The sequence below is a fragment of the Python bivittatus genome, unplaced genomic scaffold, assembly GCF_059951505.1.
Source record: "Python bivittatus isolate LINGU-HERP-01145 unplaced genomic scaffold, Pbiv_v1 ctg000200_np1212, whole genome shotgun sequence".
Classification (NCBI taxonomy): Eukaryota; Metazoa; Chordata; class Lepidosauria; order Squamata; family Pythonidae; genus Python; species Python bivittatus.
The window spans coordinates 11,542,840-11,569,818 of NW_028277040.1; the positions used below are offsets into that span (position 1 = coordinate 11,542,840).

General features: G+C 37.5%; 1 pseudogene; it reads left to right on the forward strand.

Moving 5' to 3' along the window:
• LOC148216538 (uncharacterized) overlaps positions 1–19,844 on the forward strand; it is a 155,543-nt pseudogene extending 135,699 nt beyond the window's left edge.
• Positions 19,845–26,979: the final 7,135 nt, after the last annotated feature.

A 26,979-nucleotide genomic window follows, 5' to 3' on the forward strand; every position in this document is an offset into this window, starting at 1 on the left:
CAGTAATGTATTATCAAGAAAAGAGATGTAAAGAGGTTGTCCTGAAAAATGAAGAGATAAAGCTAGCAAGAGAAAAGTCCTGTTAATATGCGTGGGAATTTTTGTTGTTGTTCATTCCTTTGGCTGAATAATTATTGTGGAATTCTTCTCATTAAACAAACAAACAAACAAACAAACAATCCATTGTATTCATTTCCAACACTTCCTCTCTCTCTCTCTCTCTTTTTTAGTATTAACCTTCAATAGATAGTGTTGCATGGCCATTAAAGATACTCTGTCTTTATTTGTAGCTCTTCCATGTCCTATTAATCTCTCTCTCCTTCCTTCTTCCTGCCCTCCTCAATCTCTGATTGTAGATTGTTCTGAGGCTCAGCAAGTCTTTCTTAGATTCTTATGACTTGTTGTCCTAGAAGATGAGGTCATATTTTATAGAAGCATAAAAGTGAAATATTATAACTGTGGATAAATATTTGAGAATGTGATTTTCACGGCAACCTGGAAGCTCTGTATTCAGTTAGGCTTCATAAGTGGGGATAGCTTAACAACTACACTTCTCAATGCATGCTTGGTTTTCTGTCATCCAAGAGCTTAAATCTTTCTTTAATGTCTGCTCCTTGTGGATTCCATAGGTGAACAAAACAACCACCACCAAACAAACAGCCAACTATCTTAATTGTAGGTAGGGTCTGATCTACTTTGGGTGCCTTGCTAATTCCTTTAATCATAACCTTGTTCCATTCCACCTCTACACCAGTTTGTCATTTTCTTCAGTTAAAAATTGGACATGAACATCTGTGCAATCTTTGTACACTCCGACCTGTATGTTGGAATGAATTTTTTTTCTCTTGTTGTTTTGTGCAAAAGATCCCCTAATGCCTGCACTAAAAAAATCAAAGAACTGTATTTCAAAATCCGATTCAAAGCATGAAAACTGAAGGGTAATTTCATTCAAATCCATGTCTTAGCTCAGGTTGTAGACTAGGTATGTTCATGTTAAATGTAGTACCCAGATAAATTTCTTTTTGATCCATAATGAGCTCTCAATCAGAAGCTATTCCACTTAATCAATATATGAATGTAAATTGGCTTGTCCTGCCCTTTCTTTTTCTTTCTGTATGATGTACTATAACTTGTTAATTATTGTTGCAGGGATCATTCTCCTTCTGACAGTAGTTCTCTTGGATCCACACTTCTCATCATTTATGACTATTGGCCCTTCAGTCAGGGGATAATGAGAATTATAATCCAATATCCTTTGAGGGAGCCAAAGCTAGGAAAGGCTGCTTCTATATATGTTAATACAAGGGTGGGGAGGGGTAAACCATCTCATATAAATCTGATTGATCTTACCATTTCATTGAGATTTACCTCTATGCATTGTGATGCGTAGCATCAAAAATAGAACCAATCCTTTGCTATAGTTATTTACTGTCATTAGTTAGTTAGTCCCCTAAAGTTCAGTTGCATTGCCTATTTTCATTAGATACTTTTGCAGATTTAAATTATTTTCTTTCCCCATCTTCACATATTTCTAATAAATTCCCCATCTTGCTTTGGATTATAAACATGTAAATATGTGTAGAGGCATATGGGGAGAGGTGTTTCTGAAACTATAAGAATTTGGTCTATGTCTAGGGAATAGTGGTGGAAACTTTGACATTCTCTAAAGCCAGGAAATGCCATGTTACCTTGAGTAACACGAGTCTTAAATACATTATTTGTAGGTTATATTAATAAAATAAGGATAGGAGGGAAAAACAGCAGGGAATATTTCTCTTGCTGATTTAATCAATTGAAAGATAACCTTAACAAAAGAAAATGGGTCCAATTTTTTTTTCCTCTTATGACATATTGCATATTATATTTCCATAGACCTATTTCAGAAGTTATTTTGATCCATCAGATGTGGCAGATTATCTGGAGGAACTGTTGGAATGATATAGGAAATGTTAACTAACCATACTGAGAAATATGAGTTGTCTCTCTCCTTCTCTTTCCCCAGTTTTGCATTTAGAGAGCAAATTTATTACACTGTATCTAGGTCAAGCTAATATATCCTCAAAATCCAGTGCTTTTTCTCCCCCACTCCAAACATTTTTAACTCTTGCATATCCAACTTATATCCTGGATGGTGACAAATATTTATTCTAACATACAGTCCAGAATAATGATCTGTTCAGGATGTTATCTGGGTAGATTACATAAAGCCATCCAGATGTTTTAAGCTATAGCATTAAACCCAACAAAAATGGATGGTTATGGGAATTGCAGTCTGAAATCTGAAGGACACCAGGTAGCCCATGCTAACTCTAATGGAGGACTAGATTGGAGACTGCTGGCCAGGAAAGGCTATGGTAATGCAAATATACAACAAGAACAAAGAGGTCATCACAGGGAAAGAAAAAGCCAGTTTGAACAAGTGACTATCAAGCAGGAATTCATTATGTAGTGAAATCTGTTAGTAACTACCACTTTTGACTAGGAAAAATGGGCTGATCCTTTGCAGCAAGTGACATCCAGGTGGTTCCATGGAACCCTGTTGAACTTTTGCGTTCAGCCTGGAAGACACAATTACTCCTCATTGAAACATATGACAAACTTTCCTTCTTCTGGATTAGCTGAACAAGGTTTTCTATCTTCTATCTTTTTTTTTTTAACAAACCATATATGAAACTCTCTCTTAGCCTTACTTGCATTTCAGTTTTTTGGTTTAAATCCAGAGCATCAACAATCCAGATAAGTTGTATACAGAGAAGGTATGTAATACTTCATCAGGAGCTGATTATGTTGAAAAATAATAATTAATAAAAGACAAAATACACAAAGGCAGGCCTTTGGGTATTTTTCTAACACTCCTTTGAATTTGGACCCAGATATTAGATATATTTTCAGAACATGTGTTCCTTTGACTAACTGTGAGTTCTAGTTCCACCTCAGGGATGAAAGCCAGCTGGGTGACTTTGGGCCGATCACTCTCTCTCAGCCCAAACTCACCTCACAGGGTTGTTGTTACAGGGAAAGGAGGAGGAGGAAGGAGTATTAGGTATGTTCGCTGCCTTGATAAATAATAAAGGTGGGATAAAAAATCTAAAAAAAAAATTGAGTATCTTTCTTTCTTTATGATTTTTATGTAGCTGAGCAACTATGTCATTCCAGGATGCTTTCGAACAAGTATGACTTATAATACTAATTTATTATAAGGGCATAGATGTGTCTTTATAATACAAAATATATTTTTTAATATTCTAATCTTCTTTATCTGAAAATTCTATGGCTCATCTAAAATCTAAAGCAGTGATGTAAGTATCATAATATTTGGGATATATGAAGTAGGCAGGACCTGCCATCACCTCAGTTTGGAGCAAATCAAATAAGAGCTGGCAGAGATGTAGCAGTTTAAGAGCTGCTGAAATATCTCATAGGTTGACAAATTTTTTGTAAATCTCTTTTATTCCCGGTGGCTGGAACTGTTTTTTAAAATGAAGGATAGCCTTCAGATTTCTCTTTGGCGATCTTTTTTAAGAAATCCCTTATTAGTGTTAAATTCCTATAAATAGGCAGGCTCATTTTAATGGACATGAAGCATGGGCAAATTATCAGTGGTTAAGTCAGGTACCCTCTTTAAATCAGAACTTTTTATTAGCAGAAGTAGCAGCTTGAACATTCTGGACAATGTAGTGTTCCTAAAGACATTTTTAATGGCTACATCTCTCATGATTCACAAGACTCACAATTCATACTACTATATCAGCCTCTAATTGAACTGAGGCAGCAGGAGGTAGAGTCAATACAGAAGGGGAAGAATTTGTCTCCTCACCACAGCTAACAACTTTGGGGGGAAAAAATGTTAAAGCCTGATTAAAAAATAACAGGTAACGTCACTATTAACGAATTAGAATTGAAAAGACCCAGCTAAAGAAAAATGTTTTGACTTCTTCCGTAAAGGTAGAAAGGAGTTTTAAGGGAGTGTATTCCATTGCTTGGAAAGCAACTCATGAAAGCTTCCCATATACACAAAGACCTTGGAAATAAGGACATCTAAGGATTAGCCTTCAAAGTGGAGCAGGCAGGAAAATCCTCAAGCACATTCAGGAAGCCTTTTGGATCCCTCTGACATCTAGGTGGAACATTTTAATTGCTTTACCATCCATCTGGAGGTTATCAGTAATCAGCCTAAAACTGACTAGACTACAGCAACCTAGTTACATAGTGCTCCTCTACTCTCAGATCACCAGCATCACCAAATCAGAATATGAATTTTGTTTCACTCATTTAAAAAAGGAAATGGGATACATTCATGTGTAAATGGAATAGAGAGAAAATGTTATTTCATTTCCCCAGCTACATTTCTTGTTCTCCACCCCTCCCAAAAACATGATTGCGGGGAATTCTAGCTACTATTATTGTATAAGAGGTAGAAGCTTATGCTGCCTGTTATTTCTACCAACAATATCTGGTCAGACAAACAGTTTTCAGATTTCAGATTTAGGGATTGCAAATTGTCTAGGAGTTGGAGCTGACTTGTAATTTGGGGAAAGAAGTATGATAAGTAATGCTGGAAAAGGAGCTGACAATGATCAACATGGCCAACATGTGAATTGCATGTTGTGAAAGTGAATATGTGAACATGAAGGATATCTGTCATAACATACTATTTTTGTAGTACAATATGTTTTCCAAGGTCTTTAAATAAACCCAAGTTAGAGGGTTATATGCAAGCTTATATGCCTCTCTTTTCTATGTAATTTACTCCCATATACAGTAGGTGTACATATTACATTTAAGATTTAAATGCTGAAAATATAACCAAGTGCCCCCACTTAGAAATCTCACTGTGATATAGGAATATTTTTTCATTGGGGAGCTGAAGAGAGGGAGTTCAGATTATAAATTAGAAATTTTCAAAAGGCTCAGTGAGAAGAGGAATATTCCCCCCCCGTCTTCTTTCCTCTCCAGAAGACCTATACATTTCTTTCGGATATAGACATCCTTTTATGATAAGACACTATAGGTACGTCAGCTACCAAATATGTTAATCTAGGTGATGTGTATGTATGATGATTGGGAAGGGAGATGTACTTTTAATTTGCTACCTTTCAGTCTTGGAATCAGTGTTGAAAAGTCATTTGGAGGAATGTCTTGGGAATAGGAATGTCTTGGGAATCTGAGCCAGTTTCATGTAGTGTGAAGGCATCAGGCTAGAAACTGGGAGACTGTGAGTTCTAGCCCCACTTTAGGCATGGGTGACCTTGGGCCAGTTACTCTCTCTCAGCCCTAGGAAGCAGACAAGAGCAAACCACTTTCAAAAAACCTTGCAAGAAAACCACAGGGACTTGTCCAGGCAGTCACCAGGAGTCAACACTGACTTGAAGGCACAAACACACACTTGGGAATAAGACCCCAATGATCTTGTTTTGTTTCAGAAGCTTTACATGATCCAGTGGGAAGCCACTCAACATTGCTGCCAAAAAATTTCAAGAAAGTACATACAGGCCAGGATTATGATCATACTTAATGCATTTCGCCCTCTCCTATCTTTCTTCCTTATCTGGAAAAAGATCAAATATAAAGGAAAAAAAATGTCATCACGTGTCAAAACATAAGACTGGGCTGTGGTGGAATATGAGACTAGGCTGAAGTTGCCATAAACTAAAAATGGGGTAGGCAAGTATGCAAACAGGACAAAATTTAGGGGTCTTGTTAAAAAGATCCCTTCAGGAGGTGGATCAGAAGGAACTAAGTTGTTAAGGATCAAAGGAGAAATGTCACCAGAAGACAATCAAAGGAGGCCGGGCACTGAGCACATAGAAACACCCTCCCCAACCCCATTGACAGCTACCAGACTTCTGAATCACAAGGCAAGAGCTTTGGGGGATAAAAGGGGTCCTGAAGCCCACTCCTCTTGGAGTCATCCTGGATCCAGACTTGATGGTTTCCTCCCTTTAGGCTAGTGCCTGGCAGCCTAGTTGAGAAGGACATGGGTAAGTGAGGATCAGTGTATGTGTGTAAGACAGAGAGCAAATGTACATTGTAACCAGTAAAGTTTTGCTGCTGCTTTTAATTCATTGGGTCTCCATGTATTCCAGCAGAACCTAATGTGCCTCAAGATTCTGATTTGCATGCATTCCTAATTATTTTCCAGCTGTTGACCAGGGGATGTCTTGTCTGCTCTAGCTCCCCCTATCTGGAAAACCCAGGTAGAGAGCAACAGGACTGCAATATCCACATGCCTCACCAGGCTGTGTGTGTGAGTGAGTGACCATAAGTTGAACTTGGAAGCATGTGTCACACACACATCACCAAAATCCCCCTCTACCCACACCCAAATAATGCAGCCTTTTTTGCAATGCCCCAATAGCCAAGATAGTAGAGAAAATGGAGTAGAAGAGTATTCAAGCTACATGTTCCTCTTCTCAGAAGAAAGAACCTAATATTCTGTAATATTTAAGAGATATCTGAAAAAGCTTGTTTAACATGTCTCTTTTTATTTTGAAAGCTAAGCAATAACACCTTGCCTTTGCGTTCCCTTTTTATGCACCAGTTGACTTAGAGGGACTTAGAGATCAAAGGAGAAAGACACCTTCAGCCTCTCCAGCCTGAAGGAAATAAACAACAGAAGAATGGCTGCTTTCATCTCTCAATTCCCTTCTTTGAACACCCTGAGAAGGGTTGGTACCTAGAGGCAGCACAGCGGGTTGGAGAAAGGAAGATCACTCACCGCAGCACCTCATTCGCTCACTATATGGGTTTTTTTTTTAATGATGTCTGGTGAGAACTGGCTCCATTTAGACTAATCTTCCATTCCACTCCAGGGAACAAGAGCAAATGGGTAGGGAGAGGTGTTGCCTTTTCCTTTGAGGAGCAACCCTGTTTTGCTTCTGTCTCAATCTTGCTCACTTTCCCAGTCATGCTGCTCAGGAGCTGCACCATTTTATGGGCAGTCACCTGATTGTGTTGTCTATTTAGAGCCGGGTGAGCTGAGAGCCAGAGTTTCTCAGGGCAGAGAGGCCAGTTTTTCAGGACAGAGATGCCAGTCACTCTGCTTTAAGACCGAAAAGCACAAAGGAAAATGTCAATTAAACCATGACATGAGTGGGAGAAACAAGTGCTGCTGGAATTAAGCTACAGTTAGTATAAAAGGAGGATTGTACCTTCACACTGAAAAAAGGGGGAAAGCTACTCTCCAGTGTGCAATAAAGAGTCTTCTCTAGCAGGAATCTTATCTCAGATAGGCCATCTCATATCTGAGAGTTTCAAGCCTACAGCTTAGTCAGATCATCCAAGTCTAGCGTCTAGGAATTCTTGCCAAGCTCTTGCCAGTGAAGTTGGGAGAGTGTAATGAATGATTGTGGGAAGTGACTGTGGATAGAGTATGGACCTTTTGGCTTCTGTGTGCACAGTTACTATAATAGATAGAACTTCAGGGAAGCACAGGCCTTGTTCAGATGATCCAAACAACATTTCAGCAGGAACATCTCTATCAAGTGACTGGAGAGAAGGCTGCTGTTGAATTTCTGTCTGCAATCATCTCTTCCCAACCCATCCTTGACCTGAAAGGCACAGTAAATATTGGATATGTAGAGCTGCTGTATAAACCGTCATACTGTGGGAGACTAAGGTCCTTGAAACAAAAGATGATATTCTTATATTGCCACATTGGGCTTTTTAAGCATGAATAGTAATTGCAAGCATTTTATACTATAACTGTAATCCAAAGCATACTTTTGATGATGGTTGAATGTTAATTCCTGATGTTATTGTTATGGTAAAATTTATTGGTGGAGGTAGTTTCACTGCTGTATTGGATGCTGCGGTTGATCTAATCTTAGTATTTATACTAAGTAGATATATTTAGTAGACAATGTTAATATTTTGATAAATATGTATTTAGTAAATAAATATTTCAGTAGTTTCCTATCAATCTAAAGGTTATGAAGGATTATCATGAGGCCTAGATCTGTGGCCACAGCATCTGAAGGGGCTCTGTGTTCAGCACTCTACATTCAGCACTGCCAACACAACAGTTGATGTCCTTATCTCCCCACCCTCACTAATTTTATCTTCATATTCTTGCTCTTCCCGTCAGGAAGGGAGAAAAATCCAAATTATATTTGTTGGAAACTCTAAAGGTCTCCATACCTAGGGCCCTCTCAATTCTGGCAGCTTCACTAAGTTATTTCTTCCACATTTGCGTGTATTATTATTTGAGTAATACACACACTAGAGATTAGATACCATCATTTTAAATGCATTAAAGAAATAACTGAGACAAAGTTACAAAGACAAATCTCATCAGTGAGATTAAAGATGGCATGCAGAGGGAACTGCACTGTGAAGTTATCAGCAGTACAAGATTTGCTGTATGCAGACTGATAACCTTCTATGCTGGAAAGATCTAGGTCCTCCCTTGGAAGAGGGATGTTTCAGGATAATCTGGAAGAAGATTTTAATGCTTACGTTAAGTCATTTTAAGCAAATGTGGACTGGGATATGTCAGCCTTACTAGGTAGACCAGACAGGAATCATGACCAAATGAACTAATTCTACCTTATTGTAAGGCTACATTAACAGAATCTTGCATGTCTGAAAGTACAATTCTCCCCCCATCTCTTTACAGCCCAAGAAACTAGGGAGGGTCTCTTCTGAGCCTCTTGCCCTGCCCACTATCCAGTTGCGGGCTATGCTGTCTCTTATCTGATCATTCCTTAGGCAATGTCTCCCAAGGTAATTACGCATACCATTACAGAATAAAATCAGACTCTGGAGTGCTGTTGGTTATTTGTAGATAATGGAACTGATTAAAATCTAGTAAAAATGTTTGGCAAGATATTCTAAATATTCCATCATTTCATAAGTTTATATTTTCTTGTGCACAATATTCGATTACAGTACTATACCTGTTGCCCTGAAGTGAGCACCTATGTGTTTGGTGGGATTTACTGTAATCTAAGGGTGTATAGGACCTATACAGGATCAATAAAATATTGAAGAACAAAAGTCACCGATAAACAAATAAAAGAGGGTTAACCCCACTTGTCATTGGTTAAATGAGGTATGAGACTTTAAAGCTTCTGAGATGTCAGACAAAATACTCTTACTCTGGTGATGAAATGACCACAAAGTAAATGTTAGGTGATTCTTTCTGGAGAAAGCAGACTATAAAGTCCACATATCATTCACTGTGAACATACAGACAGTCTCTGAGGAGGATCTCACAACTTACAGAGGAAGCATGAAGCAAACTTTCTGGATTACAATCAGCAAGACCCAGGTTTAAGTTTAAGTTTTAAGTTTACCCTTAGCCATGGAAGCTTCTGGAGTGGCTTTGGGCCACTGACTACCTCTCAGCCTAAACTATTCCACACAATTGTTGTTCTGGGGAAAAATTGGATGAGGGACTATTAAAAAAAATCACCTTGACTTCTGAAGAAAGATGAGATATAAATCTTAAAAAAAAGATATATAAATAAAACCTCACCCCTGAGATTTAAAGGCCAAAACCTGCGTATACCATTAGATGTATTACACTATTTTTAGTTTTTTAGAAATCAATCAAATATTAAAATAAAGGAACAGAAGTTCTCACTCAAACAATGCACATTTTGTCACAATCCTACTGCTGGTGAAGGAAGGGATATTAAACGGTTAGTACAAAGATCTGAAAGAAAGATCTAAACCAGATGTGGGAGGAAAAATTCATTCAGTTTCTTACTGGTTTTCTCTCAGGCAGAACAATGTTGTCCTTTCTGTGGTTGCACTCATAATTCATCTAACATTTGTCTTTAATGTAAAGATAATGATAGAAACACACTTGATAAACAGGTAGCTTTACACATCCACCAATAACACACCATCAACTTGATATACTGAATGTAAGCACACCAACCTAAGTGAACGAATCCATTTGCACCTCATGAGGTAATATATATAACTGAACCCAGTTATCATTTGGATTCCTCTTTTTGACACATTTTACTTAGTTTCTTGCCTTAAATGCTGCATGCCAAAAATGTATACAGAAAAAAAATACGTTCTTGTACATTTTCTAAGGAACTAGAAAGTGATGCAAAACTAGGAGGGAAGAGACTTTTGACTGGATCTATGTAAAACTGCTGCAGACCAGAAATAGGCTGAATCAAGAATCTCAAGTGGTGTGTCTCCTTCGAATTTCTAATGCTTACTGACTTCCTCTCGTTGGAGGAGCTCTATTTTTATTTATTTTTAAGGCTGTTCTTTTGATATCATTAAAGCTAGGTGATCACATATGCAGCAGTTGTTCTTTGGAAGGCTGTCCTATTTAAAAGTCTATCTCACATTGTTATTACCTATGACAGAGGAAACAAAAATATATTGCTCCTTGGGTTTCTTAGGTAGCAGAGGGGATGCACTATCCACTAAGGAAAACACCAAGAGAAAATAATAACTCGCAGACCATGCATTAATGAGGTCATTTATATGCTCTAGTGAAGCAAAATATCTTGCTCATTGTCCTTTTCACAATACCCATTGGTCCTGTGTAATATAAGAATCATTATTTGGGGTCATAAAGGCTGTCTAAGTTAGCTTCATATCCTGAATGCCATGAGATGAATATAGAGTAGCGTTATTAATAAGAATATTCGGTAATAAATGCCTTTCTCTCCAACAAGAATAAGGCTGGGGATGGGGGCAAATTTGATGTGGTCTAATTGTCTAGATGCTTCCTTGGGGATAGGCTCATTATGTGTATAGTGGGTTATAATTTAGACAATTCTTTATACATTGGAAATTTCAATTTCAGTTGGATTCATGTAGCTCTCCTCGTTCAGTCAGGCTAAGGCTGAATGTGGTTCATTTGCCTGCCCTGGATAGTGGGATATTTGATTTTTATTTCATTCTTTGGGAGACTGAATTTTGATGAGATGCCTATCATGCCTGGTTTTTAAGCTTTTTATTTATATGTTACTATTGTGCTTTTCACCACTTTTGATGGCTTCTTCAGCCAAAAAGCACCCTGAAAATGTTAATTTTGTTAAATATTGAACAGGTAATTCAGGTAAATTAAAATCTACAATAGAGGATGGGTCTACTGTAGATTCTGCAGAGTCTTATCTTGAAAAACCTAAATCATATGGAAAAGCCGGAGCATACACCATGACAGTTCATATGTACGGGGCTTCCCTTTAATTGAGGAAGAGAGAGGGAGAGAGAATATGAATGAATATAAGATGTGCAAAAATAAACGTGAAATCAATGTCGCCTCTTTTCTGAAAAGTCACCGATGTCCTTTACTTACATATGTAATTTTCCATGATGATGGTGATGATGATGGTGATGAGAGCAATAATAATAATTCCATAATGTAATCGTTAAACATATAATAATGAGAAAAAACTAAAGCAAAGCTCTTTGTTTACTTCAGCTGCTGAACAACTTCCAATTACCCAAACCACTTCTCCATGATTTGCTCACCTTCTTTATTGGCATTGATTTTCTATTCTGTCATGTTGTAAACATATTTTCAGTGCCAATTTGAGGCAATGCACAGCTTTATTAATTTGCCTCAGACAATCCTCTATATTCAGTGGGGCTTCTGCAGATCCAATAACACCTATGTTAAGTGATGTTAAGAACAGGTGGATTTCAAATTCCTAATTCTCCTAATAACAATTATTGAGTTGGGGTGAAATTTCAGAGTATTTAACAAACAAAACAGAGTTCACCTTTCCTCTCCTACCAGTTCTTTCTCACTTCCTTTTCCCTTATTTATCCCCATCCCAGATAGGGTCGAAGATAAGAAAAATCCCTGCTGCAAGGGAAAGGAGGCTACTAGAAGGGGACAATGGCTGGAGATAGGAGGAGATAATTTCCTCGCAACCCCTTACCATACAAACAGTGCCAGCATTCTATCTGCTGGTTCTCATTTAATCTGAGAAAGAAAATTGGCTTTAGAAATCCTTTCAAAGGAGAAGATGGGCACAGCATGACTTTCCTGTGCAACTTTAGTTACAAAGGGGCCAAGGGGTACATGTATGAACGTCCTCATTTTCATTGTACAGTTCTCTCTCCAGCCGTCTGCGGCTTCTCTTCCTTCTCAAAATTCTATCCAAGGGAAGAGATCAGGAAGGAACAATATTACCATCACAGCTGAGAGGGAATCCATCCCTTGAGAAATTCAGTTTCTCCTTCCTCTGAGAAAACGATCCACTCAATTTTTCTATCCACAGATCAGGTAGAGAATTTTGAAAGACCCTTTGTGCCCAGCTCTATTTATAAATTCTGTTGAGAGACATGGGGTTTATTTGTCATTACAAAAGTGATCTCTGGGGAATATGAGAAGTTAGCATCAGTTAGAAAATTGTATTTTATACAGCAGCATAAATCTTAAAGTGTTTTGCTTCTATGAAGGTCCAAATGAAGCACCCATTTGAAATAGCTTTGCAGAGCAACATGGTCTCCTCTTTTTTTAGACCGAAGTGAACTAACCATGTTGTTCCACACTGGCCTTCTTTGCAGACCCTCTCACTTTTCTTTAGTGAGTGCTGCAGAAGAAGACTGATAGTGGCCTTCTCCCACAGTGGACATGGTGGAAGCAAGAATCTTTGCAAGGATAGAAAGACATGAAGAGGTATAATGAATGGTACTGGTATAAATTGGATTTATCTATACTTCCTTTTCTCACCTCATGCCTTTAATTTCTTAGAGCTGACCTTGGGGAAGGTATGAAACATCCATTAAGGAAGGACTTGGAGAAGCAATTACACATCCAGAGATTGAAGCAAGCATGAGAAAAAACCACAAAATCAGACCTTTATTTTGTTTAGTATAAGATGGGACAGAGAGAAATTGGACAGGCTTTCAAAATTCTGTTACTATACCCTACAACAATAAAGTAACTGTCCTAGAATCTCTGGGGAGTCTGTTTCTTGACCTGGCCTACCCCAGAGATCTGACATTGGCTAACTATTACTTATTCCCTTTCTGTGTTTTGCATTACATGGCTTACCTTGAATAGTAATAACATGATGGTTAGGGTATATTTATATGTCACTTGCAAAGCAGCAATATCACAGCTGGTGGGATAACCTCAAAGAAACCAAGTTTGTTCTGGAGTTTTAGCCCAAAACAATTATATCTATGAATGTGTGTATGGAAGCAAGTCCCAGTTACCAGATAAGACTGCTTTTTTAAAGCCAGATTTTGACGATCTCAATTATATCTTTTAAAAACTGATGGAATGGTTCACATGTCCAGGGACCGCTCTTCATCCTGCTCACCCTTCATGGGTAGGCTTTCCTGACTCTGCTGTCTGCCCCCTTGGTTAACATAGCATGGTTCATGTGGTCCTCAACCTCTCCCAATTCACTCCTCCTTCTTTTTGTCAATCCCTACATTGGTTGGGCCTTTGAAGGTGTTACTGGTTTAAACTGCCAGCGTTGACCTTCTGAGATGTGTACAGGAACAGCCAGTCATTTGAATAACTTTTTAGGTAGCTGTCTAGCTTAGTTTGATCATGAAGCTAAGGTTGTATAGTTTTTCCCCTCATCAACATGACTACCTCACCTTTCATAGCATTTTCCCATTTAGCTTCTACCCTTGTGGAATTAACTCCCTCTTCGACCACATGTGGAATCTGATCTTTTGAGGTCTAAAAAGGCCCTTAAACTGCTTCTTTTCTCAGCATCTTTATACAGGGGGAAGTTTTTTGTCATTACTCAATACAGATAGAAATATTGGTTGTGCTGGTATTAGGAAAGGTTTTATATTGATTATATTTTTGTTTTGTTGCTGAAATTGGTTTGTTTGGGTCATTATTTTATTGTTTTGCTTATACTGAATATAAATTAAAAATCCTACTAATATTTTGGGGATGTAAATCTTTCCCCCGTGCTGCCTTTTCCCTACAGTAAATCTAACAAGTGATCTAGAAGTGGAGGGGGACATAAAAGAGCCAAACCCTCAGTCATTAGAGACTTGTGCAGTCATCTCCTATTATTCCTGAATGCTCTCAGTGTCCTGAACATACCTGGTAGCGGCCAAGGTCTCAATGGAAGCTGAGGCTTCCTAAAGAAATTCATCTTCTGCTCTCCCTGCTGTACTAATGGAGAGAGACATGGCAAGAAAGGGCTAATGAATAATTAAGGGAGACTCTCCTAACTCACTTGTTTTCAGAATTATTGGGGTACAAAGCCCAGAATTTCATGTCAATTTAGCTGTTGTGGGATGAGACAGGTTTGGATACTTTTAGGTTCAATGTTGTGATCGTTTCATTGAAGGTCTTCCAGAGTCGGAAGTAGGGGTGTTAGATTAATCTAAATCTGTTACTTTTTCACTTGGCACATACACATTCTTGAGGCAATCTTTAAGGCATTGTGTGTGTGTTTGTGTTTTCAGAGATGCAAGAAAATCCTCATTTTTTAAAAAATGTACTTTCTTTAACATATGCAATTGATGCATAGTATTCCCTAATATGCAGATATTTGTAAATGACTTTTCCCAACAGGCCTACTTGAATGCAAAACTTGAACTAAGAATTGCCCAGGAACCAAAGGACAACTTTGTAAATTAGAACACTTTACTTACATACTTAAGAATGTGGACCAAACACAGTTTCCTTACCTGATAGACTTAACAGCCTGTTTAACTATTCTAACCAAAAGATCTGGTGCAGAATTAAATTGGGAGATCCACATTTTCCCAAATTAATTATTCAGGCTATATGCTTCTGAACTGCAGATCTATAGGCATGGGTAATTATGTATAACTATATTAGTGTCAATCAATATATAATGCTACACTATCATCATAATGTGCAGCTTTATTCCATGTAATTGAATGAATGGACATTTACAAAAGATAAAGTACCTAAGACCAACCCAAAGGAGGCCAGAAAAGTTTGTTCTGGAAGATTAAGCTTATGCAGCATATGGAGAAAGGCAACTTGAAGAAGACATGATTCTCAGGGCAAAAGATTGTTCCCAAGGCTTTCCAAGCATACTAGATGAGGCAATGACAGTCTGGTGGCAAAGTACAAGAAGGTGTGTTAAAGGTTCCAAGGTGGGCCTGGCTTTGTTGTGTACTGGAACCTAATCCTTTGGCACCATCATATAGAAAAATGTATCCTGCACAACAGGCATTCTGTCATAATTCTGGAATTCAAGCGTAGCCTGGCTAACTAGTCCATGAGTCAGTAGATATACTTGGTTGTGCGAATGCATGTGTGAGTGGAGTTTTTAGCTCAAAAAGTGAACTGTGGAATTGTAAACCAGTGTTTGTTTCTATATACCCCGAGTTTCTGGATAAAAGAAGAACAAGTAGTATCAAAGGATTCATAAAGACCCTCTATAAAACCCTCAGGGTGACAATATTATGTTATACATTTTACAAACTTATTATTATATATTATTTAATAACTTGCAAGACAGCCTGCATAAAATGTAGGGGCGATGGTTATGGTGGTAATGGAGGAGGAGTTCTAAGGGACTGAAGTATAGCTAGTCTCTGGGTTAAGAACACCTGATTTAAGGATGACCTGTAGTTAAGAACAGAGCCTATTGTAGCTTTGTAAAAGGAATAATTGATCAAGTACCCCCAAACCCTTTGATAGGGAGGAAAGCTGTGCCATTCTTATTCTCTGTGAAATGCCAAGTCAGTCAGCCCTTGAAACATTCATGCTGGGATATGAACTAATCACTCAGAAATTCATATCCTCACAAAAATTACACATCCACTTATGAAGATAAATGCTACATACACTTAGGGATGCTTGAGGGCTTCAAACTCTGTAACTTTTGTTATGAACCAATCTGATTCTTACCTCTCAGAGTAATGTGAGGATCACTTATGGAATGTTTTGATACAGTTCTCAAGATAGGTTCAAAAACAGATAGTTAGAATTTTGTGCAGAGTAAAAGGGAAAAAAAAGCAAATTAATACAGAAATAGGACAGGATAAATTTATATGGAGATAGATCTGGATCCATAGTTCAGAAATAGACTGGCTACAGGAAATCCTATAAAATAAAGATGTTCTTTCAATGATGCAAAAAGATGAGTGCTTGCTTTGTTTCTAATTATCCTTTTGATTATTTTCATCTATTGTGTGGTATGTTTCTTTATGACTTGGGATTATTGTTTATGACCTCAGGCATTATGGCTGGTTTGTTAAATTGTTGTTTTTAATCCTTGTATATTGGCCAGTCATTTTTGTGAGATGGGTGGCCACAATAAATAAACTAAATGAATAAACCATGCAGAGATCAAAAGCAACAAACAAAATAATTATTATCTGAATATGGGAATATTCATTCAGTGTTCAGTAATATCTAAAGGAATCCTATCCTGCCTTCATCATTTACATATTTAATAAAGTAATTATCTATTTCTCAAATGGAAGTTGTAGCACTTTTTGATATTTATGCAGAAATTACAAGCACATACATACATAAAGCAATCATCTTATCTTTACAGAACAGAAATAAACACATTTATACAAATGAGTCTTTTGATTGATTGGTGCATTCTAGTTTGGGATCCTCAAGTTTCCTAGAAGACTGAGTAAAAATCATTTTATCCTGGTTCTGGTTACTTTATCTGGTTCTCTTTACTTTTCTTCAGGGAAGGAAGGCTGATTTCTTTTTATGATTATTGTTGCTTTTATTCTCTTGTCTAAAATCCAAATTTATTGCAAAACATGTTTTTGGACAATATTCTCTAAGACTGAAGCTTCTCCACTCTCACCCCCACCCCACCCTCACCCTGTCAAACTCTCTATATCAGGTAAGCTAATAAGCAAAGCAAAAGGAGGAAAAGAATGACTGATGTTCCTACATCAGCTCTGAGTTGAAGGCTTATGTTAGAATATGGGAGAAAACTAAATACAAATTTACGTCAGGTCTTCATTACATTCTAACAAGACTTGGAAACGGTGACAATTTAGAAGATAGAATTAAATCAGCAAAGCCCTGTAAGTTAATTAAGACTGATGGATCTAGGAAACTATTGAAGAAGAATCAAGAATTACTGCTGTTTGGCTGCATAAGAAAATGAAAGACAATAAGTCGTTCAAGGAAAAAGCAAACTCAATGCTGATATTTTAATATTAGTAATGTATTTGGCAAGTATGGGCTAACATGTCTGTTTGTACAGTTTGAGTATTAATCTTTTTAATGTTTTAGATGATCAGGTAAATACAAAAATGAAGTTCATTACTAAATCCCTGATGAATTCAGATAGTGAAAAATGCCGAGGAGATATATCTAACCAAAGGACAATATATAATAGGAATGTTATTTAGAGCACGGGACAAGCAAAGCAAAGCAAACAGGTTCTTCTAACTAAAAAGCCACTATAATTGATTAATTGACTAAATTCTATGATTAATATGTAACTTTACTGAGCCTCTTATTTCAAGTAAGACGAAGCAGAGCATACAATTAGAAAAAGGACATAGAATATTGAAAAACAGCTTACAAAATTTGAATTCAACGTATCTTACTAGTGAATTAAGAAACTGCATAAATAAATGCTTCCCTTTCTTTGTCCAGAGCAAACCATTTTATCAAAGTACCTCAAGTTTTTTGAGTGCCTGGGCAGTACATAGACAGACAATTACATCTCTCTATAACTTTAAATTCCTCTATCGTATTTCTCCAGTATACATTGGTAAACTCAAAATTACAATTACCTTAAGTACCTCTTTTTAAATTAAATTTTAATAGCTTTTGTTAGCTCACTCAGAAGATCATTTTTCTCTCATGTATGACACGAAAAGTGCTTTCTATTTTTCCCCAATGTGCACTGTAAATGGCCAGTGATGGAAAAGTCAGCTTTCTTTCACTGTCAGCACTGTTAAGTGGGCCTTTGCCTGAGTAGAAACGCTTGAAGAATCCAATCTTGAAGAATTCCCACATGAAACAACTGACTGCACCTATTGCATTAATGAGCAGGTATTCACAGGATTTTTTTTTCCTCCTGAAGGTTATGTTACAGAAAATATACAATTCAAGAGAATGTTCATCTTTTAAAATATGCAAATTACTACAGAAACAAAAACCAGCAGAATTAGAGATAAACTAGGGCTGAACTGAAGTCCCTTCTATCTCCATTGAACCTTTCTTCTCTATGAAGGGGAATCAATGACAGATTCAGACATCACAGAGAAGATCCTTTTTTGAGGCGCTCTAATGTTTACAGTTCTAATTACTAGGTGACCTGAAGATTTCCTAATTGTTTTCCCCTAGAGTTTAAAAGTGCCATCATGGCTTAGCAAAGCAGTAAAACACTCATACTTCATGACATCAGTTATTGTGATGTCAAAAGTTATGGGGGCAGATGGATCTAATTATACGTGGAAAATCATTTTGAAGCTATGTCTGGCTTCTCATATCTAATCTTAGGATACCTGAGTCAGGTACTTCAAATTGTTGAAAGGAATGCGACCAACTGGGACATTTCAAGCTTTTCTGAAAAATCACTTTCCATGGCAAACTAATGGGAGTAGAAGGGCTTAACTTCCAGTATTACTCACTGATAAGGTTTTGGTATGGTGAAATTGGTATGAAAAGTGAAATTCTTATCAGGACCACCCTAAGACAGGTGAAGTACCCCCTTCTGCTCCTTGTGCTAAACTAACCATATTGGCAGTTGAAGGTCAATGTCCCATGCTGACCTGAACTGGTAATGTCCAATTGTCCACCAACTGTAAGTAATGGGATACTTCATCCTTACATCTGGAGGCAGCAGGGTTAGCTTAGAAAGCCCAGTGGTGTGGCACACATCTCCTTGATTTAACGTCTTGCTGCTTCTTCCTAGCATTCTGAACCTGAGAGTCTCATCTCAGTCTGCTTAACAGTATGGCCACCCCAGTTTGAATGTGGGGTCAACTATTGGATGAACTAACAACTTAATCATAGGTATACTAACTGTAATGTGTGAGAACAGAATACAAAGAATATATTTAGAAGAAGAGTATGCAGGAATTCAATAGACTGATTCAGATGATTGCATGAATGTAAGGGGTGAAATTATTATTATTATTATTATTATTATTATTATTATTATTATTATTATTATAGGAAACAAAACATGAATATCAAAATAATGTAATAAAAACATGAACAGAATGCTGGCAAGGAAAAGCATTACATGGTCAATTTCTACAAAAGATTGAGGTTAAAGTGGATAAAGATAAAACCTGGCAATGGCTGATAACTGGAACATTAAAAAAAGAAACTGAAGGCTTGATTTTGGCTGCTTAAGAGCAAGCTGTATAAACTAATGCAATCAAGGCCAGAACTGAAAAATCATCAAAAGATTCAAAGTGCAGATTGTGCAAAGAAGCAGAAGAAACAGTAAATCATATACTCAGCTCGTGCAAGAAGATTGCACAAACTGAGTATAAACAATGACATAGCACAACAGCCAAACTGGTTCACTGGAACATCTGTAAAAATTATCATCTGCCAGTAATGAAAAATTGCTGGAAACATATAGTTGAAAAAGTAGTTGAAAATGAGTAAGTTAAAATAATGTGGGATTTTGGAATACAAACTGATAAGATTTTGGGGCATAACACACCAGATTTAACTGTGATTGAAATGAAAGTATGGATAGTTAATGAGGCAATATCAGGGGCTAGTAGAATAGAAGACAAAGAATTGGAGAAGATCATAAAGTATCAAGATGTGAAAACCAAGTTGAAAGATTATGCATAAGCCAGCAGTAGGGGTCCCAGTGGCTATTGGCACACTGGGTGCCATTCCAAAAAACCTTGGATGGCACTTAGAAAATCTGCACATTGACAAAATTTCCATCTGTCAATTACAAAAGGCCACACTGCTTGGATCTGCACATATACTACACTGATACGTTACAACATCCTAGGTTCTTGGGAAGAACTCAGTGTGAATGAAGGCTAACACCAGCTAAAGAACCAGCAGCTGTGATTTCACATGATGATGATGATGATGATGATGATGATGATGATGATGATGATGATAATTGATATGCCACCTGACTCCCATCAACTCTGGATGGTTGGGACCAATGACCCATGACCTAGTTCTCCATGTGAATGGATGTAAGGACTGTCCAAAGAAGATGCATTCTTTCAAGAATAAGTTGCATTCCAGGACTATGGAGTCTTTGTAAAGCACTAAATTGCCATCAAAGTCTAGTTGATTTCTAGCATTACTCGCAGTAGCACCCTCCCAGTAAGGCTTCAAAAGTGATCTCTTGATTTATTTTGCTGTCACTCTGGGTTTTCTTTTTGAAACTAGAACTGCTAATGTTTACAATGAACTGTACTGAACTTGAAACCTCTGCTCTCAGCTGGCTGCACACTGAAAGTGAAACTCTTTTAGAAGAGTTTGGCTGGATGATAGGATTCAAAATCTGCCCAAAAGAAAAGCTGACCTATATTAGTGATGAAGCCTAGTGGGACTGACCAGCTTACCAGTTAGATTGCAGGCCTGAATAAGTAGGATTCCCCCACTTATCTAGCCTGCAATGCTGCTGCCATATGTCCCAGAGCAACAAAACTTAAATTCTAATGTTGAACCTGAGATGTTCCATAAGAACCCCACTGCCTAGACAAGGGAGACATGATTCAGGTACATCCAGGAAAAGATTAAGCAGGAATAGGCTACATCAGGTCCTCTTGAAAGCAAACACACTTTTTTAAGCTCAATAATTGCTGTATTCTATAAATGCTGCAAAGAATGTGGCAGCTAATCTCCTGGATTGTTGTGTATCAGCTTGTGGCTGAATGTGGACAAAGGCTTGTATTATACTACACTTCTTAATCTGCTTACTGATGCAAAATGTCTGTGTCATACTCAACAACTCTTTGTGAATGGCCATGGATAATAATTCAATTAACACAGCCTGAACCTTTTCCATTTTAGTTCCCTCTGATTTACAATTGTTTGCCCCACAACTGTGAGAATATATATACTCACATTAAAGGATAACCCTCCATGCAGCTTATAAACCTCATACCCTAATGATGGATATGCATGGGAAATGTGTATGTTGTATAGGTATTAAGCTAATGCAGGAGTTCTCTTCTATTGTGATGCGGGAGTTCTTAAATGAGGGGCTATGATCCCAGGGGGGAATCACCAGCAACTTTGAGGTGACAGTTATATCTTTTTTAAAAAATGCTTTTAGCGCAATAGTCAAGCTTAGAGTTTTGAATATGGTACCGCTAAGGTAGAAAATCAGTCTGCCATCTGCTTCTTCTCTCAGCAGAGGCACCAGGCTTTTACAAATGGCCAACACATTGCATTTTTTAAAATTATTATTTATGTTCTAGAACTTTATTTTGTTTGATTTTTCTGAGTAATAGTTTTGCGGGTCCCCAGCATGGCAATAGAAGGGTACAGTACATGTTAGTAACGTTCAATGTTTTATCCATTATTTTAAATGTCTAGCCTTTCAATATGGAAATGCTTTGATTGGATTTGTAAGATGACCAACTTTTTGGCAGAATCAGTACAAGTTCATGACATCCTATTTGTGTAAGTCAATGTTTTCTATGGCTGCTGCTATAAAAAGCAATATCAATCAAAATGAGATATAGGAGGAATAGGGAATGGTGTTGAAGGACAGGAGGAAGAACTGCTACTAAGGCAATGGTCAGATAAGCAGGGCATGAGCCAGGACAAGAAAACTAACTTCAGAAAGCATTTCAGACAAGCCTCTCCCTAGTTCACTTAAAGATAAAGTGAGGGAGGAGGAAGCACTTTCAGACTGGCAAGGTTCTGTTTCCTTGGCTGTTACAATAAAAGCAGTCCTGATCTATATGGCACTGGTTTCTTAGTCTGGTCTACCTTGTAGGGCTGACAAGGCACATACTTATTTGTTGCCTATCTGTAACTTTAATGAAATGATCTGTTTTATTGGGGGCAGGGGGACACACAGATGCATTTTATCCATGTAGGGAGTTGCAGTTTCAGAAAGTTTGAGAGTTCCTGAAGAAATGATTTTCATCAAGCCAAAATTAAGCCATTTGAAGCCCCACTTTTTTCAATGGGAGCGATTTATGAACCCTCTTGAATGGAACTAGAGAGTAATTGGTTTTGACTGGAATTTTTTTTTAAAAGCAGTCATATGTTCACCCATCAAATGAAAATGCTGCTTTCCAATACGTAGAAGAAAGACATGCATTTTTTTTCTGGTCAGTTGAAGACAGTGTACTGACTGGTGTTCTCTTTTGGGAGACTTCTAGGAAAGCATATATTGTAACTTCTTCAGGAAGTATTTATAAGCAATCAACATGACCAAATTGTTTAAACCACTTAAAAGAAGATTTGATAGAGGAAGAACAGCACTAAAGCTTGTGTATTTTGGTTTTTGATCTTTGTACTTCAACAAACAAAGACATTTTGGTGCCTGGAGAGGAACAGCAAATGGCTCATGCTCCCCAGGCACAAGGCCTAAAGCCAGCAGAGTTCTTAGGCATTCAGCAAAACAAACTGACAATTTCCCCTTCTCTCTGCCAGTAAGATCACCACAAAAATAACTAGGAACAGCCTGACAGGAAATCTTCTGACTGGCACCAAAGGGAAGGGTAGTAAGTCAGGCCCATACCTACCCTCTTCCCAATGCACCTTTCAGAGCGTTCACCTGCCTGATCCCCACTGTGAAGCATTAACATAGGCAGCTAGCCAAAACATCTTGCCACCTGGCCCAATCTTCTGCCCATGCCAAATGCTGATTATGTAAAATTAATGAGAAAACTGTAGATTACCTCAAATAGAATGTAAACAACGGCATGGTAGGGTTGCAAAATTGTCCATTGCAATTCACGTAGAAAATTTGGCTTTGCCGTTTGCAAAATACACCAGGAACTTATGCCTGAAGAAAGATTTGCAAAATGATAGGCACTTAGAAGATAATGTGCCAGACATTACTGTTATAAAAAAGAAGGAATGGTTTATTGATGAGGCAATACTTGGGGACAGATGAAAGCAATGGGAGAAATACAAAATATTGCAATTTACAAATTGAAGGGGAAAGATTATTGAGGAAAACAATGATTGTCGTGCCCCTATAACTAGAATTCTAGGTGCAATACCAAAAGGGTCCATCAAATGTTTAAGAAATGTTAAACTTACTGGACTTGACACCACTTATTTTGCAAAAAACTACCTACTCAACAACATACTTTTATGACAACACCTCATATCATTGGAATCAATATCCAGTCAGGCTGTGACATTCATTTAGATGAATAGAATACCAAAATCATCATAATAAAAAAATATCCCTCCTCCTGGAGTTAAGGAATACTTACATATTGTTTTCCTGTCGCTCTTCTCTTCTGATGGGGGAGAGATGAGATGCTGCGAGCAAAGTTAGTGAACAAAATATGGTAACTGTAGACTATGAAGGAGTCCTGCCCTTTCAGATGGCACATTTTTGTGCCACTCTGCAGTGCTTCCTGAAAGTTCCAGTTTACTCATTGACTTTTCTAAGTCTATACTCTTTGGGCATTTTTATTTACCCAAGTGTCCCTTTCAGCTCCCATTATAGCATGAAAGTCTCTTCTCCTGTCATCACCCTTGCCTTAGCACCTTTTGTCCAGCTTCATAATTCTGGCTGTATTGACATTTCCTCCTGAATTTCTCACTGACATTTCAAACCAAACTGAGCAATAGATGAGGTCTCCCAAGCCCTGTCAATCCATTCAATCCTTTACTGCTAGTAAGGGGTTTTTATCCACCCAGCTTCTTATAGTCAACTTAATTTTCCAGCAAGTAGGCAGAGAGTCAAAGTTCTTCAGCACCTCCTCTACCTAAATTGTCTCAAGAGCCTATTGCAAGGGAGAGGCAGGAAGTGATGTTGCACATGGGTACAAGGCAACATTGATCTTAGCCCTTCATAAATCTCAGTTCAGCCAGCTAAAAGGAAAGAAGGAGTTACCAAAGAAGGATTTATAGAAGTCCTAAATGAGCAAATCAGCCTTTATAGAGAAGCATTTTACTCAAAGAGAATCTGTCAGATGCAATGAGATGATTGATCTCTCTTCAGGTCACATGATAACTGTGGGGTTGAAAGCTTCAGCATCTTTCTGGATCACTGATGTGGCAGCCACTGACCGCCATGCAGCTCTGAAAAGCATTCCTTTGCTTTTGATCTTGGCCTAAGCAACAGTGTACAAATCCATATTTAGACTGCAAAAAATTCAGGTATCATTAGATGACGGCAAAGATATTTAAAACATACCAAACTCTTTGTTGCCATCTAATATCTAATAGTCATCTAGATTTGTTCAGCCCAGACTGGTAGCCCTAATACCATAAGGATTCTCCTTGATATCTTAGCAGTAGCTTTGGTTTGCTATTTTTTTTAATAAAAAACTAATAATAATAATAATAATGACTTTGGAACTGAATGAGATCAAAGCTGCAAAAGAAGATCAAAGAATAAATCACATGGGCTTTTAGACTCTTCAGCTGTCTACTCTAGGAAGGACATCTGGTACCCTCTATTTCTTTCTGACTACAACTCCCATAATCACTTAGTAAACTGAAAACATTGGGAGAACATTAGGTTACCTACTGTTGCTATACACACTGATCTATGGCTACCGTAACTGGGCTGCCAAAATCTCAACTACTAAATGACAGCAAAGACATGTTGAGAACTCTTTTTTTAAAAAAACAAAACAAAACTTTATTTTAAATACACATATTTCCATAGGCAAATACATTACAGCAGTGTGAAACAGCTTGATAGCTATATCTACTCTTTAACATGTGGACAAGCATACTATTTCTAATAATTATAGCAGAGAAATACTGAAGTATGGTGATTGGGGAAATGATAATTTTGGTTATGAATCTAAAATGCAAAAAAAACCACCCCTTTATCAATGTCAAGAAAATATTTCGACACATTCTGGAAATCATGAGGAGACTGCCTCAACTTGAAGGAGATATTACATTTTAAAAATGCATTTTGGTTCCATAGAAACTTTTTTCCCCTCCCCTGCTGGAGAATGAGTCTCATAGTAATATCAGAATACCATTCTATTTGTTTCTTAAAATGGCTTCATAGAGGAATGTAGACCCAAAAAATCTAAAAAATCACATGTGTAAATTATGATTAAATGATAGATAACAAAATGGTGGTTAAATCAGAGTCCTTCACATTCATTTTACAATAAATGAAAGTATGCCATGAAAACAACAAGGGAGAAAAATAAAGAGGCTTACGATTTGACAAGGGGACTGCAAGTTACAAGGTATTTTCTTTGATATAAGGGTACTGTGGCACTAAAATCTGACCATCTGTTCAGATAACTGACTTTCTGTAATTCATTTTCTTCATTAAATTAATTAATATAGCATATTTAATTCACCAGTAATCACCCAAGGTAGACTCATGGATATATCCTTTATTTTTTAAAAAAGACAGGAGCTGTGTTTAGGCATACATATAACACCGTCTTAAATTTTTTTATACTATTGCATGTTTTTTTAAAAAAAAAACTCATGTAAAATAGAGTAGTATATGAAAAACTATGCTAGATGTCTGCAGAAAGAGGTGGATCAGATATTCATGTGTGTGTGTGTTTGTGGGTGGGTGGGTGTATATACACACATACATATTTATTCCGAATATGAATGTATATGTATATGTATATACATATATTCAGAGAGGAACAGCAATCTTAAATAACACCTAAATAACTCCACTGCATTCAGTTTTAACCCTGTAATTGGTTACTACCTTCTTGCTGAATTGCATGGTTCCACTTCTCTAAGGGAAGCAGCAGCCTTGAAAAATCTAAGTTTAGATCTAATCATGTTTAATTTATTTTTATTTGCTATTTACTAGGGACGCAGCAGGAGGCAGGTTGGGGGGTGGGGGGATAAAAAAAAATCTGTCATGTACCAATATCCTGAATGCTGTTCAGGGACAAGAAAGTTTTCACTTCATTGCCCCTGTGTCCCATTGTTTGCCCCCCACTGGAAGAATACAGTGGCTTTTTATATAAAATGCTTAAGAGTCCTCATCTAGCCACCCACTTACTCATTGAAGAGTCATTGTTAGAGTGCAGCATGCTGGAAACTGTGGTAGTTTCTGAAGTCCAGGCAATGTTGAAAGACACAGATTATTTAGACTGGTTCCAATGCAGTTTCAGGTCTGGTTTTGGAATGGAAATGCCCTTGGTGTTGTGGCAGGTTATCTATATTGTAGAATGGACAGCAAGCCAGCTGGTCTTCTTGGATCCCTCTCTGTGGCATTTTATATAGTCAAACACTGTATCCTCCTGAGCCGCCTAACCTGGAGCAGCTAGAGGAAAGGTGGAATAGAAATGTAATAAATAAATGAAGGTTACATAAGGATTAAGATTGACACTAAAAGCAGTAATCCTAGATTGAATGTTTTCCTGTAGCACATAAGAAGCGTTGTGCTGTCATATAGCATTCCTACCCCATAATTACCAATCAGATACTTATGAAAAAGCAGCAGAGAAGATGCGCTCTCGGTAGAATAGCACAAAGTATGTGTTTGCAACACGTTGCAATATGATTCTGTGTATGCCCTTCTTTTTGTCCATGCTTAGTCCTTACAATATATGCCTATTTTAATTTTTAATTCGTTTTATGTTTTGATTGATTCGAAAAAAGAAATCACAACACTACTTTTATCCATATTTTTTTATTTAAAGGCAGCCGCCAACAAAGTGCTATAAAAGGAGCTCACATAAAATATACCTGTTACCTATAATATCTGTGTAAAATACCTTTATAATTCTAACGTGAAAACAATAGCAAATAGCAACTTAACCCATTGACATAGAAAATTAGCAGAAAATTAGCAGAGGGAAAATTATACAGAACAGGGGGATAATGGGGATAATTCCCAATCCGCAGAATCAGGAGAAAAAAGTTTTGAAACTCTTCTATTGCACCTCTTCATCCTCTATCAGTGGAGGGGGGGGGGTGAAACACTCGGCCATCCAGATGAAGAGACTAACCAGAAA